Genomic DNA, 18,921 nt, shown 5'->3' on the forward strand with positions numbered 1-18,921 from the left:
CCTTCTCATGTATCGTATCATTATATCAGCCTGACTTACTACTGGTTAATAAGGTTAGTGCAGTTAACTTGATCACTTAGTTTTTTGTTCACTGCATGTTTTTCCTCTGTAAAATTCACTATTTTCCCCCTTTCCATACTTTATTCATTAGAAGCCAGTTACTAAATCTATGCCTGACCCAAGAGGAGGGGGATTGAACTCCACCTCCTGGAAAGGCGAGTATCAGGAAATTGTGGAAATGTGTTAAAACCACAATAGTGATTAATAAATATCATAGGAAAGATACACCGAGGCTGTGTAAATATCCTGTTTCTCTGTAAAGTTCTGCCCACTAACGTTAACATTCATCTGTGGATCACGCCTGTAACCATTATTACTAAGATATTCTAATGGTCATTTTCTATTTCCCTCATCCTTTCTACATTTATTATTTGGAATTATTCTCTAAGGAAGATAAGTCCCTTTTCCTCCTTTTGTTTATTTATTCAATAATTTAATTGTATCAGTATGAACTCAGAGATATTGATTTTAGTTCTTAGGTTATAATCCAATATCATGTATCTTGTTGCTCAAATTTGTTCCAGGTTTGGCCATTGGAAGCTCTTACAGATTAGCTTCTGTGTTTTATTAACATACCTTTATCTGTTTTGTGGGGTTTTTTTCACACTTCCTTGCTTTCTGGTGCTACAAGATGCCACAGATTCCTCTTGCATTTTCCTGATATAGCCCTAGAGTCAACTGTTTCTCCAAATTTTTTTTGTCAGATTGGTATTTAGAAACTAAGATCTGGGCACTAGGTGTGCTCATGACTACTAGAGTGTCACTGCTTCTAGGCCCTCTCAGTGAAGTTACGCTCCCCACCACTGCTTATTTTTAATTTCTTTCTCTAACAGGGAGAAACATGGTTCCCATCATCTACAATTAATTCAATTATTTGCTCAACCCTCCTATACATGTAAAGTAGTTTCAGAATTGCTAACCAAATGAGAAACTAAATTTACTGACTAGAATACAATTTCTATGTACAGTTCTTTTTTGTCTTTAGCCTGAGAGTATCCAATCAAACACTCTTCCTAAGTAATTTAGGTCTGTTTCCTTTTCCCTACTCCCTTCAGAGAAGTTATGTCATACATTTGTAATACAGTTAAAATACAGTTTATCTCAGTCTTCTTCCTGTCCTAGAATCTTCCAATATCCTGATTAATTTTCTAAAAAATTGCACTTTGTAGCCAACCCCTACTCCCTCTACAACATATAACAACCACTCATCTGTTTTCAATTCCAATAGTTTTACCTTTTCCAGAATGCCATGTATTTGTAATCATGATATATGTAACCTTTCGGGTCTGGCCTTTTTCACTTAGCAAAGTGCAAGTAAGAGTCACCCATGTTGCTGTGTGAATCAACAGTTGAACAGCTGAATTAACAAGTTCCTCCTTTTTTGCTGCTAGGTAGTATTCCATTTTATATACACAGATTATTTATCTCTTTACGTGTTCTTATTTCCAGTTTTTTTGTGATTTATGAAGAAAGCTGTTATAAATATTTATATACAAATTTCTGTGTGAACATATGTTTTCTATTTACTTGGGTAGATTTCAAGGAGTACAGTTGCTGGGTAGTATGAAAAATAGACATATAACAATAAAAAAAACTGACAATTTTCCAAAGTGACTGTATTATTTTGCATCATTTCTCACCAGCAATGAATGAGAATTCCTGGTGCTCCTTGCTAGCATTTGTTATTGTCAGGTTTTTGTGTTCTTGTTGTTTTAACCAATCTGTTAAGTGTGCAGTGGCATTTCATTGTTTTAATTTCTATTTCCCCAATGACTACTAATGTTAAGTTTTTTGCTATCCATTTATCTTTGGAGAATATCTGCTCAGATCATACAGAATTTCTTCTATGTTTTCTTCTGGAATTTTTACATTTCTACATTTTACATTTACATCTATGATCTATTTTGAGTTCATTTTTGTGAAAATGTGAGGTTCATGTGTCCAGGTTCATTTTTTGCATATGGATGTCCAATTGTTCCAGCACCATTTGTTGAAAAAACTATTCTTTCTCCAGTGAATTGTCTTTGCATCTTTTTCAAAAAATCAGTTGACTACATTTATGTGGGTCTAATTTTGCATTTTCTATTCTGTTCCATTGATCTGTATCTATCCTTTCACTATACTACACTGTCTTGATATTTGTAGTTTTATATTGATTGAGATCAGGTAGTATAGTCTTCCAACTCTGTTCTTCTTCTGTTCAAAATTGTTTTGTCTATTCTACTACTTAGCCTTTTCACATGAATTTTAGAATAAGTTTGTTGACATCTATAGAATATTTGCTGGAATCTTTATTGAGACTGTGTTGACTTGATACACTGGGGATGAACCTGGTATATATCCCCATTTATTTAGATCTTCTTTGATTTCTTTCATCACTATTTCATAGTTTTTCATCATACAGATCCTGCATATATTTTTTCTAGCTTTATGCATAAGTACTTCCTTTAGGGGAGGAGGTGCCATTGTAAATGCTATTCCAATTGTTCTTTGCTAGTAAATAAGAATACAATTGACTGACCTTATATTTTGATACCTTACTAACATCTGTAATTAGTTCCAGGAAAGTTAGTGTAGATTCTTGGGTTTTCTACATCAACAGTCATGATGTCTATGAAATGAAACAGTTTTATTTCTTCTTTTCTAATTTGTATCTCTGTTTTTATCTTTCCTGCCTTATTGCACTGGTTAGGATTTCCAAATAGTGTTGAATAGGACTGAGGAAAGAAAACATACTTGCCTCATTCTTGATCTTGGAAGAAAAATGTCATCTCTCACCATTCAACATAATATAGGCAGTAGGTTTGTTTCTGTTCTGGGGTTTTTTTGGGGGGGGGCAGTGTTTATCTTTTGGTTTTTTGGTAGATACCCTTTACTAGGTTAAGGAAATTCCTTTATTCCACTAGTTTACTAAGTGTTTTTATTATGAAAGAATGTAGACATTTATTAAATGCTTTTACAGCATCTATTGAGATGATCATTTGGTGTTTCTCATATAGTCTGTGAATGCATCAAATTATATTAATTGGTTATGAAATGTGAAATCAGCCTTGTATTTCTGGGATGAAATTCACTTGGTCATGATAGATTATAATTTTTATCCATTGCTGAATGCAATTTGCTCATATTTTATTGGGAAATTTTGGTCTATATTCTAAGATATTGCTCTGTAGTCTTCTTTCTTTGGTTTTGGTATTAGAGTAATGTTGGCTTGTAGAATGAATTATTAAGTGTGCCCCTTCTATTCTCTGGAAGAAAATTTGAGGAACTGGCATTATTTCTTCCTTGAATATTTGGTAGAATTTGTCAGGGAAACTATCTGGGTCAAGAGTTTTCTTTTTTGAAAGGTTTTTCACTATAAGTTAAATTTTGTTCATTGATATGGGATTTTTCAGGTTATGTTGTGCTTCTTCAGTGAGCTTTAATAGTTTGTGTCTATCAAGGAATTGATTCATTTCATCTAAACTGTTAAATTGATGAAATTAAAGTTGTCCATGTACAGTATCTATCCTTTAATGTCTGTGAAACCAGTAGTGATATCTCCCATTTTCTTCCTGATATTACTCCTCTTCTCTTCTTGATCAGCCTGACTAGAAGTCTATCAATTTTATGATGTCTCCAAAGAATCAGCTTTAGATTCCTTTGATTTTCTCTATCTTTTTCTGTTTCCAATTCATTGATTTCTCCTCTAATCTTTATTATTTCCTTAGTTTTGGGCTTAATTTAATCTTCTTTTTCTAGTTTCTTAAGCCAGAAACTCAGACTGTTGATTGGAGATATTAAGTATTTAATGCTATAAATTTCCCTCTAAGCACTGCTTTAGGGGCATCTCACAACTTTTGATACCTTGTTATTTTCATTATCGTTCAGTTCCAGATACATTTTAAAAAATAAACTTTTAATTTTACAATTTCAGGTTCACAGAAAATTATGAAAATAATACAAACAGTTCTCATATACCCCACACCCAATTTCCCTTATTATTAACTTCTTATATTAATGGTACATTTGTTTGGGGCAACTATGAATAAAGCTGCTATAAACATTCATGTGCAAGCTTTTGTGTGAACACGTTTTAAAATCAACTGGATAAATACCTAGGAGTTTGATCTTGAGGTTGTATAATAAGACTATGTTTAGCTTTGTAAGAAATTGCCAAACTGTCTCTTGAAGTAGCTGTATCATTTTGCATTCCAACAAATAATGAGAGTTCTTGTTGTTACTCATCCTTGCCTGCAATTGGCATTGTCAGGGTTTTTTTAAAAAAATTAACCATTTGAATAGGCATGTAATGGTATCTTGTTTTAATGTGAAATTCCCCAATGACAAATGATGTTGAGCATCTTTTCATATGCTTATTTGCATCTGTATATTTTCTTTGGTAAGGTTTCTGTTAAGATCATTTGCCCTGTTTTAATTGGCTTGTTTATTTTCCTATTATTGAGAGTTCAAAATATTTTAAAATTTCCCTTGAGACTTCCTTTTGGATTCATGGTTTATTTAGAAATGTATTATTTAATTTCCAAATATTTGGAAAAATTCCACCTATCTTTTATCTTTTATATTGATTTCTAATATAATTCTATAATGATCTGAGAACATACTTGGTATCATGTCTGTTCTTTTAAATTTGTTAAAGTTCATTTTGTGACCCAGAATATGGTTCATGTTAGTGAACGTTCCATGTGCACCTAAGAAGAATGTGTATTCTGAAGTTCTTTGGTGGAGTGATAATGTTAACTATGTCAAACTGGTTGATAGTGTTGCTCAGGTCATTTATATCCCTATTAATTTTTTTTTTTTTTGCCTAATTGTTCTATCAATAACTATAAAGGAGGGTTGGAGTTACCAATGATAATTATAGATTTGTCTATTTGTCCTCTCAGATTCATCAGTTTTTGCCTCATTTATTTTGAAGCTCTGCTATTAGGTGTGTATACCTTTAGGACTGTTAGGTCCATTTGCAGAACTTACCACTTTATCATTATGTAATGTTCTATTTTATTTCTGATAATATTCTTTTTCTGAGGTCTATTTTGACTGAATTTAATGTAGCAAGCCCAGTTTTGGCTTTTTTGGGGGGAGACAGGCCACAGTATTTGACTGGTACAGGTAACCTCCCGTTTATACCACTTCTCTTTTATGAAAGCCCTACATTAGTACCTGTTTTTGCTAACTGAAGAAATCTGAAGAGGATTTTTGCTCTTCTGAAAAAAGGCAAAAGTCAAAAGGGGAGAGGGAAGAGATAAGGGGCAAGATAGGGGTAGGGGATTAAGAGACACAAACTACTATGTATAGAATAAATAAGCAACAAGGATATATTATAGAGCACAGGGAAATATAGCCATTGTTTTGTAATAATTTTAACTGGAGTATTGTCTATAAAAATATTGACTAACTATGTTGTACACCCAAAACTAATATGACATTGCAAACCAACTATACTTTAATAAAAAATAAATAGCGTTCAGCATTATTTTGCAGCATAGAGGCAGTGCACCCCCAGCAGACAGAGTGGCACCACCAAGCTCCTTCCCTAGGAACTACACTGAGCATCTCAGCCTCAAGCCACCATAGCTTTGCACTGTGTGACCATCTGTGCTTTATCTCCATTTATTTTTTGCATCTGTTAGCAAGATGTGTCCTAAGGTAATTACTTCTTTGCTTTAAGCCACTTTGGCTTATGAAAGGTTTCATAGGAACACTCTACTTTTGGATAGCCGGGTGTGGGGGGTGCCTGTATATGCTTTTACTTTTAACCTATCTATGTCTTTATATTTAAAGTGAGTCTCCTATGGACAACATATAACTGAGTCTTCTTTCTAAATTCAGTCTAGCAATCTGCCTTTTTATTGATGTATTTAGACATTTAAAGTGATTATTGTTACGGTTGGCTTAAAATCTATCTTGCTAGCTGTTTTCTATTTGTTCCATTTGGCCTTTCTTGCTTTTTTGTTCACTTTCTGCCTTTTCTGAATGACTAAGCATTTTATGATCTATTTTATCTCCTACAATTACTTATTATTTATACCTCTTTTTAAAATGATTAATAATCAATTTATTAAAATAGTTGATTTAAGCAACTACAATGGTGACCTCAATCTCTAATCCTGGCTCAATGATAGAAGTAATCTGCTTAACACTCTCAGGAGGATTGTCCAAGTCAATGAGTCGCTGTGAATCCTCACCTGGAAATGCTGCCAAGTCTTAGAACCTTCACCACAAAGAGTTTTTCTCACAGTGATTGTCAGTCCTGGTAGACATCCGAAACAGTCCTTTCACTTTAAGGTTCTTTTCCTTTGAGCCTGTGATCAAATCAGCACACACCTTCCCCAGGGATTTTACATGGCAGACAGTTAGGGTAATTCTTACTCAGTGAACCACCCCTTCTGGGTCCACTGGTGTAGTTCCAGTAGCTTTAAAAGCCATGGCTGCCACATGGCAGGAGCATAACTTTGTGACTGACTTCTTCCTCAGCAAGAAGGAACTGTTGTGAGTCAGGAGCAGTGGCCAGTGTCTTCCTCACGGAGGCTTGATACCTTTTTTAACACTTAACTTTTTAATGGTTAATGAGTTTTCCTTCAGATAGTATTATGTCATTTCATATAGAATGTAACAGGACATTCTCAAGTCCTTCCATTCCTTGTGTCACTGTGGTCATACATTTCACTTTTATTTATGGAATAAACACATTATTACAAATTTTGCTTTAAATAGTTAGCTTTTACAACAACTAAAAATTAAAAGAATATTCCATTTTAGCTTCATTCTTCATTCTTTGTATAAATCCAGGTTTCTGGTATCATATTTCTTCTACCTGAAAAACTTCCTTTAACATTTCTTGCAGAGTAGATCTGTGCTAATGAGTTACCTCAATTTTTGTTTGTCTGAGAAAGGCTTTGCTTCTGCCTCACATTTGAAAGATATTTTTCACTGGATATAAGTCAGGTTTTGTTCCTTTTCAGAACTTTATAGACACCATTCCATTGCCTTCTTATTTACATGGTTTCTAGTGACAAGTCTGCTGTAATTCTCTTCCTTGTTCATTAATGTAACATTATTTTTTCCTCTGGCTGCCTTCAAGGTTTTCTCTCCGTCTTTGGCTTTTGGGAGTTAGAATATGATGTTCATGGTGCTGAGTTTTTAAAAAAATTCTTACTCATATTTCTTCAAATATTTTTTCTGCCCTCTTCCCTTTTTGTTCCCCTGGAGTTCCATTTATGCATGTTAGGTCATTTGGTACTGTCCTTTAGCCCTTGGATGCTCTCTTTTTTATCATTCTTTTTTTTTCTCTTTGTGTTTCACTTTGTGTGATTTCTGTTGATCTATCTCCATTTTCAAGCTCACTGGCTCTTCACCTACCTCAAATCTACTGGTAAAATCATTGAAAGCATTCTTCATCTCTCTTACTGAATTATTCTTTTCTAGGATTTTCATTTTTATAGTTTCCATGTCTCTGCTCAAAGTAGCTACTCAACCATGCATGTTGTCTACCTTTTCCACTAGAGTCTTTAACATATTAACCATAACTATTTTAAATTCCCCATTGGATAGGTCCAACATCTAAGTCATATCTGAGTCTGGCTCTGTTGACTCCTTTGTCATTTTAAACTGTGTTTTTTCCCCCCCCTCTCTGTATGCCTAAAGTTTTTTGTTTAAAGTTGGATGTATTGTACAAGACAATAGATACTGAGATAAATAATTGTTATACTTGGAGATGGGCACACCTTTCCTTCTGTTGGGCTGTTAATATAGGGGTTCATGCCCATCAAGTCAGGAGTTGCGCTGGGTTTGAAGCTTGCTTCCTGCTTGGCTCTGGGTCTCCCACTTGGTTTAGGTTTTTTTCCTTTGTGCAACAGACAGAGATTCTTTCTCTTGCAGCTCTCCCAGCTGAATTCCACTTTTAATTTTATTTGACAATGATAGGGTAATGAAGGTGGAGGAGTGGGGAAAGGAGGTACTGTCTGATGTTCTTACTAAGCCTCAGATTTAGGCAGGCGTTGTGAACCTGGGTCTTGGGTCTGTGACATTCTCAAGTATTCCTGTTCCTTCTCCAGGGGTAATACTGGGTCTATAGAGTCCCAGCCATCCCCCAGAGGTCTTAGTCTATACATTCTTTCCTTTTCCCTGCATATTCAGGCTTTTGTTCCTCTGAGGTGATACAGAAGATGGATCTGGCAGTGTTTTGGCAGTGGCTTCTGTTCTCTCCCCTGCTCCAGCCAGTATCACAGGGGAAGTTTTCTTAGGCCTCTCCCCACTCTGCCCTGTGAGTTTCTAGAGGAAAATCCTTCATGAGATCGTGACCCCCTACACACACGTATGTCTGCAGCCCCAGGGACTTCACACTCCCACCCAGCCTTTAGAAATTCATTAAAAATTTCTAGCTGAATCTTCTCTTTGGCTTACATGGATTTGGCAACATCTCTCTTTGCAATCACTTGTCTCTCCCCATATTTCAGGGTAGTTGTTTGTCTTGCAATCTCAGTTCTCTCATGGGTTCAAACGTCATTAATTTCCAGCTTGTCAGCTTTTTTTCTTGTTGTTTGTGTAGAAGTGATAGTCTTTTCAGCACTCTTAATTTCCAAATTGAAATAATAAGTCTCATTCTACAAAGAGGCAATTTGACCCATCCCACATATCGCTAATAAAACAGGTAAAGGGCCTATGAGTTTTTAAAAGGAAAAAAAACCTAGTTTCCGGTTCCTGCCATGTAATTAATTAACCAGGAGTGTGACTTCAAGCAAGAAAAATGGACTGGTAAGACTTAATTAGACCCATCACTCCAAAAGGATCAAATGGTATAAATATGTGAAAGTGATCTAGAAAGTATTAAAAAAAGATATGGGATGAATGCAAAGTATGAACTTCTATTTTATTCTTTAGTTGAAGACTGTATGATAAAAATAAAATAGGTGTTTTACATCTGGTCACATAAAGATTCAGATCAGTTCAGCAACATTTAATGAGTACCTACTATATGTTAAACTCTGTCCTAGTCATTTCTCCATCTGGGGAATGAAAAGGACACAGTCTGTGCCCTTAAAGAGTTTTTAGTCCAGCAGAGAAGACAAATTATGTTTAATTTGACTCAACTGTTTAATTATGAATATCTGAAACTAACATCTGTCCCCTTCATTTTTAGAAGAAAACTGAGTAACACAATATACACATATGAAAATAATTTTTTTACAATTAAATTAGTCCACATTAGGATACTGTTTTAAATTACAAAAAAATGACAACCAATTTTCTCTCAAAATATTACCCTGATTAAAACTTCATTAAATGTATGAGAATTCTTCTTAAAACTAAAGGAATATTTTACTCTTTAAGCAATTTATTTCTATCTCAGATATTGTAGTAGCATGCATTAAAGAGTTAACATTTGTCATCACCAGGGAAATTACATTAATAATACTTTAGTTTTAAACAGAAACAACATTTTTTTGTATTACTTAGGTAGTTCCTTAAATGATTTACTCTTTTTTTCCATTAGGTCATTTATAATTGAGAGGTTCCTAAGCCGAACAGTTAGATGCAAAAACATGTGTTCAAAGTTGAGACAGAAATGGCAAATGGCCACATTCTTAAGATCATGTAATTGAATGAAATAGGGAATTCAATACCTCAGCAGATGACAAGTTCAAGGATGACCCTGTTTTAGCAAAAGCTAAGTTGGAACACATGAAACCATCAGATTTTGAGTTTTCATGTGAATCATTTTGGAGCACAAGGATTTAATGAATGTATGAGAATGTGTCCTTGGATTAGAATGCATTCCTACAGAATGAGAATAAGAAATATGAGAAATATTAAACAGAAACAAATGCAGCATCGTTAATTTCTTACGATGTGACTAAAAGACTTGAAGCGAAGGATTCCTGTGACTTCAGATGTGGGTTACTTTCCCACAATGCACCTGCATGTAAAAGACAACTGTAAACAGTATATGATTCTGTTCAGAGCCTGTTCACAAGCCACCATCAAACTTGGCTCAGTCCTCTTTACACAGTGCTAGGTTTGTCTTCTGGAACTAATAAGATTAAAAATTCAAACCTGCTTATGCTTTGGGCTCAACAGCAGAATTACCTAAAAACAGATATATATCTATATCTATACATATATGGATATATAAAAATTATGAATTTGAGGACACAATTTGAGAGCATTTTTGATACTCAAAAATGTTTGAAATTAAATCAATTGTATAGTTTAAAACTCGGTATATGAAAAAATTCTATCTTCAGTTCATGTGAGTTATTTTATCAAACATAACAATAGATGATAAGCTAAATAGTTAACATAATTAATTCAGACCTTGCTCTGTTTATAACAAAGGCAAGTCAAAGGCCTGCGAGAACTGTGAACTTTTCTATGGTTCAGGGTCAATCTGAACAAGGGTACCAGCTGTTCCATTAGATAATGTCTTGGATAAAGTCACTCTTGAATGAAAATTTTCACACTTTGTAATAAGGCCTCACAACTGAAATGACCAAAAAAAAGATGATGACAAATATCTGAGATAATCCAGAAATGAATTCTTTTCCATGACCAAATTTATCTTCTAAGCCAAGAAAGAAATAATTAGCATTTTGCCAGACTCTACACTTTTGCAATGGTTCAGAAATTAATAATACAGTATTAGTACAATGAGAACATGTATTCAAAGTGAGAAAGCAGTTTACTGTGATCTTACTTCCCACCTTCAAGAGAAATAAAAATGAATGAACAGCTACTTTTAATTTTCAGACCTATCTGACAACTCGAAAAATTAGGACATTCAATGCACAAATAATACTGGAATTGTTTCTTGTTCCTTCTAAAAGTGTCATTCTTTCATCTTCCAAACACCTATCATTGGTTATGAGAGGAAAGGAAAAATATACTTGTCCATAATAGAAACACAGGTGGGAATGTTAGTAAACTTATTCTTTTATTTAGTTATTTAATTTTTTATTTTTTGGCCGCACCACACAGCTTGCGGAATCTTAGTTCCCCGACTAGGGATCAAACGTGGGCCCGGCAGTGAAAGTGCCGAGTCCTAACGACTGGGAGGCCAGCGAATTCCCTTGACAGATGTATTCTGATGGCAGCTGCTCTTGAGGTGGTAATGAGATTTAAAGAATATACTTTACTTGTACAGCCAAAACATGCTTACCACTTGAAATGGTTAGCTATATAAATGAGAGGTTATTTTTAGATTTTCTTTTTATATTGCAAGCTTTCTTTTTAGGTGGCAGAAAATCACTCAATAGTTTGCTAAATTTCCTTCACCCGAGTCATAATGATTGCTGGGAATTGAGTAGCAGTGTTGAAGATTTGCTAATAGTAAATCATGTTCTTTATTGCAACTGCGGCTTTACAATGATTTGAATTATGCTGGGATTCTGTTCTAGACAATTTGAAATCAAACAGGAGAATGTTAATTTCTTGCAACCAAGACATCTCATACCACAATATGATACGCATGGCTGCTATACAGTAATAGCCGAGCAACATTTTTCAAGCAGAGGGCAGTTAGTGTTCTTTTTCAAGGCAGATGTTTTCCAGATTTGCTATTGTCACTCATTAAGAAAGTAAGAAGTCTGTGAGTTATGATAATGTGAGGTATGATATTGTCCATGAAATCGCATCCATAACACACCACGGATTTTCTCTGCTAATTCTTCCTTTGCTTGCTTTAATTGGTTCAGTGTGACTGTTCTTCCCTTAGTGTAGAAATACTTATGTTGTCTGTGTGATAAAATGTAACCAAACAGAGAAAATAGGTAGGTGGTGGGACTGCTGATAAAGGAAGTAGGAAGGAGGGTAGATATTTTAGTTAATAGGACTCATATCTTCAAAAAGTGTGTCATTTTAAAGTAATTATGAAGAAAAATTATTTGGGGTATTTTATGAGACTTAGCACATATTGAATTTGGGGAACAATGTGCATACTTTGGAGGAATTCAAAGCACTGTACAAATACTATCCAATGAACATTTCCATGTAATAGAACAGAGGAGGTCTTACTATGGCCATAGTTTACTGGAGCAAACACAGTTCAAACAGCTTGATATTGACAATGAAGCACTTAATGAGGTAGAACAAAGAGTAGAGCAAAGCCTGGAATTTTTTACCTCCTAGAGACTGAGTTTAATGCCTAAATTATCAGAAAAATAATATGTTGATATACCAAGGAGTGACTGTAACTTTCAACCTAAAATATAACTCCTTAAAGCTATCTCCTTGCCTAAAGTGATCTCAAAATTCGAAATTGGATAGATGAGATATGTAATACCTTGGTTAATAATCTATTGTTGACCTGATTGACATTACCATCCATTTAAAAAGTTATGATAATTTATCATCTTTTTTCTCTTTCTTTCATTTCTTCTAAATGTTTGAGTAGAAATATCTTCATTTTAAAAGTTGAGATTTTTAATAGCTGCTATTAAAAGTATGTATCTTTTTAGGGACTTCCCTGGTGGCGCAGTAGTTAAGAATCCACCTGCCAATGCAGGGGACACGGCTCAAGCGCTGGTCCGGGAAGATCCCACGTGCCACGGAGCAACTAAGCCCGTGAGCCACAACTGCTGAGCCCGCCTGCCACAACTACTGAAGCCCGCGCGCCTAGAGTCCGTGTTTCTTCTTTTTTCCCATTATACTAGAACCATACAATTTATTTCCATCCAGGCAGACAGAATGTAGAGCCAATTTATTATGATTATAATGACACAAAGAAGGGGGGGCTATGGGTCAAGAGGAAGGGACTTCACAAATATAGAATCACCTCTTTGCACTGATGTCAATACCAAGGGAATTCTGAGGCTGACTGGGGATCCCTGATGTCGTGGATGAGATTTCTGTACAGATGAACTGTTGAGCTCTTGACTGGATTTTCTAATGCCTTCAATGACACTCCACGGCTAAACTCTGCTCAGCTCTGATCTGAGTCGAGTCTGCGGCAAGGGCAATGGTGAACTGAGAAACCCCATGCTCAAAGGGAACTGCAGTCTGCAGAAAGATGCTGGACTTATTACCTTTTGATGACACTGTTCCTCTACAAAATAAATGATTCTGGCATCAGGTAGATTGATATTATTGGTAACAACCTGCAATTAGGTAAGCTCTGGAACCAAGAAGAGGCAGCTAGAGTTCATGAATTAGCTTTTGACCACCCAGAATGCCTCCACACAGTGAGAGGTAACAGATGGAGACAAAATCTCAGCACATTTAACAATCTGTCACAATTGAGAGAGACTCTACTCTTGGCCAAAAGAGAACTTCTATCAGCAAAAGATAAATCTCTCTAAAGCAATCCAACAACAACTCACTGAGTGACTACTATGTACTGGGCATTATCCTAGGGTACTTCAAACAAATTATTTCACTTGATTCTCAAAAGTCTCTGAGAGAGATTATATTATCCCCTATTTTACAAACTGAGGCTAAGTAATTACAGCTAGGGAGTGATGAAGCCCTCTTAGACAGGTTTGTCCTAGCCCAAAGCTCAAGCTCTTCCCACCAATATCCCACCCACCCTGTGGTAGACTAAAGGTGGTGGCAAATACCTTGCTACTCTTCTAATTGAAGGATGGAGTCTAATTGTCTTTCCCCCTTGAATCTGGGTTGGCCTTAGGAACTTGCTTGACCATTAGAATGAGGTAAGGCTTTAATAAGTCTTGCAGCTTACACCTGAGACCTCTTGAATGATCACTCATGAAGTCCTGAGCTGCCATGAGAGAACATGTAAAGAGGCCCCAAGACTAAATAGAAAGGGGTCCCAGTTGAACCCAGCCTTCCAGCCATCCCCACCAAGATGCCAGGCATAAGCCATCCTGGACCGGCCAGACCAGGCCAGCCATCAGTTTAACATCTCCAAGTGACCTCAGTTGATGCCATATGGAGAAGAAAAATCATCCACTGATCTCTAGCTAAATTCCTGACAGACAACATCATAAGATGATAAAATGACTGCTGCTGTAAGCACAAAGTTTGGGGGTAGTTAGATATAATAAATAAATATTTATTTAGCAATAAATAACTGCAAAAAATTTTCTTCTGTGATATTACTATACTATGAATCTAAAGTCAGCCTAGGGAAAAAAATAGCTTAATATTGCTGAAAAATAGAACATTCTCCTAACATTTGATAAATGGGATATGATTTTTTTGTTTTATTATTCAAGTTAGGATATACTTTGGTGAATAAAGAGGAGAAAGGAAGAAGAGGAGAAAAGAAAAATGCTCCTCACAGGTAACATGTTTGAACATGTTTGGTGCCAAAGAGAAAGAGAAAGTGTATTAGTCAGGATTCTTTTGACTTTCTGATGGAAACCATAATTAAACTGCTTTAAAAAAAATAAAGGAAAGTATGGCGTGTATTGGTCCATGTAACTGAAAATTGTATTGAGATGCTGACCTTGGACATGCCTGATTAAGCTGTTCAAAAATATCATTAAAAATATGTTTCTCTCCATCTTTCAGTTTCATTTTCCTCTGGGCTGCCTTTATTCTCAAGCCAACTTCCTCCTCCTGGTGACAAGATACTTTATATTTAGGTTATATCATACCATCTCAGTGGCAGACTCTCCAGCAAAGGGAATTTTCAATTCCAAGAGGTCCAGGAAAGGGTGTCATTTGCCTGGATTGGGGCACACGCCCTTCCTTGAACCAGTTTCTGTGGTCAGGGAAATAAAATGTTCCTAGTGGCCAGGTCTGAGTCAGCAGACCACCCATTAGCCTTGGGAGTAGGTCAGCCCCATCTTGCCCATGTGGTAGGGAGTGGTGGTGCCCAAAGGAACCTCATGTATTTTTTTCATCATAAGGACTTGGAGGATAAATCCTACAGAGGAGAAAATGTACCTTCGAAGGGGAGTGAGAAGAAAATACCTATTCCTTCTTTACATAATTAAACTCACTTCATCTTGATTATCTAAATCATAGCTACGATTTAATATTTGAAGAAACCTGCTTTAAACAAAACTGTGATCTTCATCTCCTCCACATCCATTTTGCTCTCTCCTCTCCTGTTTGAGAACACCCTCCCCTGCTCCCCTACTGGTCTCTCTGGTAGCCCAGGGCCCCCACTAAAGTCCTACCCTCCCTGGTAAGTGTCCTGTTCTCTGGACCTAGTCTTTCTGAGAACTAGACAACTGACATCAACTAGTTGAGCCAGTCACCCACTTGCCCTTGGCCCCTTCTCCCTGTAAATCAAGGGGACTGTTTAAATAATCTCTAATGTACCTTAATGAACAACTTCCTCAGACTTTTCACTGAGGCAAACTCTATAAAGGCAAATCCTAATCCCTTTGTATGCCTCACTGGCATGGCTGAGTGACAGGAGGGGACTCTTGCTCTCCTTCACAAATCCATAAAGAGGCAAACTGCCAGTCTCTTCCTCCCTCTGGAGAGTGGTGAAGTCAACACTCCCTGTCTCTTTCCTCCTTTCCTTGTTCCTCCCCTCAGGATGGAGGGGTGCTAATATGTTTGGTGGGAGCCTGGCTCCCACGAGAGCCTGTTTCTCTGCTCGATGAGATGACAGGTCACTCCTGGCCTGTGGCAGGGCGTCTAGCTCTCTTTGACCACCCGGGCTCAGGCAACGACAGCCCCCTCCTCCTCCCGTCTCTGAGCACTGACCTCTTTGGAAGGGCCTGCTCCACCCGCAGGGATGCTTGCCATCCTCTCTGCGTTCCAGCTCCTCCCGCCCTGCAGAAGCAGTCCTGGAACTGGCACTGAGTGGGTTGGAGACTGCCCAGCACATTCGGCTCTCTTTGCAAACACAAAGGTTTTTATTTGGCTTGGGAGGCCGGGGACACAATTTTGGCCTCAGGTCTAAGCCACGTTCTCCAGTGTAGATTTCCCAGAGCCCTGAATTTTGTTCTCTACATCTCTGCCTAACAGGAAGATGTTCTGAACCCCCATTTGGCTAGTGATTCTTCCCTCTATAGGTGAGAACCTGGCAGGGAGAAGAGGTAATCCTGAGCTCTTATCTGCCTCTAACAGCCATTTCCAAACTACTTTCACATGCATTCTTATCATTTCATTCTCAAAACCACCTTGTGAGACTGCCAGGCAGGGATTATTCCTTTCAATTTACAGCCAAGAAAATGGAGATTTAGAAAAGTTAAGTGACTCATCCATGGTCTAGTGAGTTAGTGGTGGAATGGGACTAAGTCCAGGTCATCAGACAATGAGACTAGACTCTTCCAATCAGAGGCACGCTAACATTCTACAGCTTCAGAATTCTACACGAACATTCTACCGGAAGAACAACTCACCCGGCAGTTACTACCTGTCCCGCAGATCACAGACATAACACACTGCGGATGTTTTATCCATGTAGATCTGAGTGAACATTATGCAACTGGATGCCCTGGTGAAACTGTGTTACTGGGTTGTTTCTGTTGTTTTGAAGGACCTTATTGGCCAGGATATTGGATATCACTAGAGAGAATGCAAGCCTTAAAGCCTGTCAAATCGAGGCAGGCTGTGCACCTGCATCCAGCCGTCCACCACCACAGCCGCTCTGGCAGCTGCCAATGTTCCCACCCTCCCCCACACGACTGGGAGTATCAAGCCCCATGCAGACTATGCCTGCTTACGTACAAAGAGGAAACAAGGTGACACACAGGAAATTGGAAAATCTTGGCAGTCTCATTAACTCTAAGACTAAACCAGCAAATTCTGAACTCTACACAGTAAACTGATGAAATATTTTCAAAAATGATACCTTGCATGTATTGAATGTAGAGGTGGAAACTTTCAAGAGGAGAATTTCCCCCACAATCTCAAAATCTCAAATCAGTATCTGAACATATCTCTGGATATTGAGCAAGACCAGTGGAGAAAAAACTAACTGATGACCATTCTCTAGTATGCCTTGTCTCATACTAAGAAGTGGTGTGAGCTTAAAACATTATTTGCACTTAACATTCATTGGTTTTATAGGTAGTTTTTCTATTTCACTTTGTGTGTGTAGTGTGTGTGTGTGTGTGTGTGTATGTGTGTATGTGTGTATGAGAGAGAGAGAGAGAGAGACAGAAAGAGAGGGAAACAACACTGAATATTTTGTGTGACATCTAGATCATTCGGTTCTGTGTTTATGGATAAAGCAAGAGGAAGTAAAGAAGTCAAGCTCATAGTCCATAGTTTACAGCCAGGATATGGAAGGAATAGGAGAATGCTGGAAGAATGAGAGCAACAAATTTAATCACATGCCTAGTCCATAGTAGGTGCTCACCATGTCCTTGCTGAAAGAGTGAACTTAAATTAACTGGGTTCATTACAGAATTTATTGACTGAATATATGCTAAAATGACTATTGCTACTTGTTAGTAACAGGAGACTTGTGCTTGTATGTGAAAGTATTAGGGAAATAAGAATAAGAGAAAGAAACTAAATACATTTTGTTTATTTTTATTAACCTAGGAACCGTTTTACAAAAGTATTAAATAATATTAACTTGTCATCATCATAGACACAAATAGTTAAGAGCACCCCTTCTTCTAAGTAGCTTTCCCTCTTGGGTGTAGAGGGAAAGTCTTTAGAGCACAGTGGTTAGTACACCAGACTCTCTCAAGGGAATGAGTCAGGCCTTGTCATGGAAAGTCTAACCATAGAAAAGTTTATTAAGGAAGATGGAGAGGCAAAAACACAAATGCACAAATGCACAGGAGGGTGGTTTACATGGGACAGTGTGGTAGACAAGCAATGTGAAAACAGTCTTGCTGAACCCCAGTAGCTAGCTGCTCCTCGATTCCCCTGATTCTTGCACCAAGGGAAGTTGAAAGAAGACTGAAAGTAAATTCCTCAGCATATGTGAGGCCTCTCAACATTCTCCTTCCTACACATGAAAAGTATAACTGGCACTTCATTTATTGCCTTTCTAACTGGATCTCATGATATATATAATATACATCACAATTCAGTGGGAAAGGGGATGATGTCAGCAGAAATGGCAGATTAAGGATCTCCAAAAGTTCTCTCCTCCATATCCTCCATTAAAGCAATAAGAAAACTCACAAAAAATTGTCAGGATCAATATTGTAAGAATGCTAGAAATTAACCAAAAGATCCTGGAAATCTGGGTAGTGGCTTTTCAAGAAAAACAGCTTAATCTTGGTAAGAACAGTGTGCTCTGAGGCATTTTAATTTGCCCTGTGCCCATTCCTCCTCTCCAGCTCCACAGTAGCCTTGAAAACTGACAATCACAGTGAAAATCAGCAGACTGGCAGCCACTGAAGGGATCAGCCTGAGGCGGAGCTCTGTCATTATGTGACCTGTTAGTTCCCTGGAAGACCCCACTTGAAGTGATGTCTTTATTTAACCTGACTCAGAACTCACTCAGTGCAAAAAGTCTTTTCTCCAGGTGAATTTATCAAAAATTACAGGCAACTACTTAACTTTGAAGCTGCCTAAGGTTTTAAATAATGTTTTGGGAAAATAATAGGCTAACCAAAAATGTTAAAAGGAAAAGCTTGGGAATGAGAATTCTACACAGGTTTTGAAAAGCTCTGACATGCTTCTGGGAATGGAGAAAGCCACAAACACAAGTAGGTCTGTGCACATTCTCGGAGCTGTGTACATGCTTAAGAAAGACCTGAAAGGCCCTAAACTCTCACTTCTGGATGATCTTGAGGCTCTATGCAAGCAGGAAGGGAAGGTTAAGGCAGAACTGTAAACTGTCTGCTAAGTGTTGAAGCTGTGCCCCAACACACACAGAAAGCCACTTAGCAAAGACTGGGAGATTTATTGGTTCCAGGCATTTAAGGAAATCTCTGTCCAATCATCAGCAGACCACTAAGCTAACCAAGTAGAAACCAAGTAGAAAAACAAACAAGAATACAGACTTCATGTAATTAGTGCAGAAAAGTCACT

General features: G+C 37.2%; 1 long non-coding RNA gene and 1 pseudogene across 1 annotated transcript in view; both read right to left on the minus strand.

The window, feature by feature from the left end:
* The window catches only part of LOC130705527 (uncharacterized), a 40,926-nt gene that overhangs the window by 2,525 nt on the left and 19,480 nt on the right, over positions 1-18,921 (minus strand). The gene's annotated exons all lie outside the window — the stretch shown is intronic.
* LOC103012416 (40S ribosomal protein S20-like) lies at positions 6,136-6,489 on the minus strand (annotated as a pseudogene).

This window comes from Balaenoptera acutorostrata, chromosome 17 (genome assembly GCF_949987535.1).
Source record: "Balaenoptera acutorostrata chromosome 17, mBalAcu1.1, whole genome shotgun sequence".
In the NCBI taxonomy this organism is placed as follows: Eukaryota; Metazoa; Chordata; class Mammalia; order Artiodactyla; family Balaenopteridae; genus Balaenoptera; species Balaenoptera acutorostrata.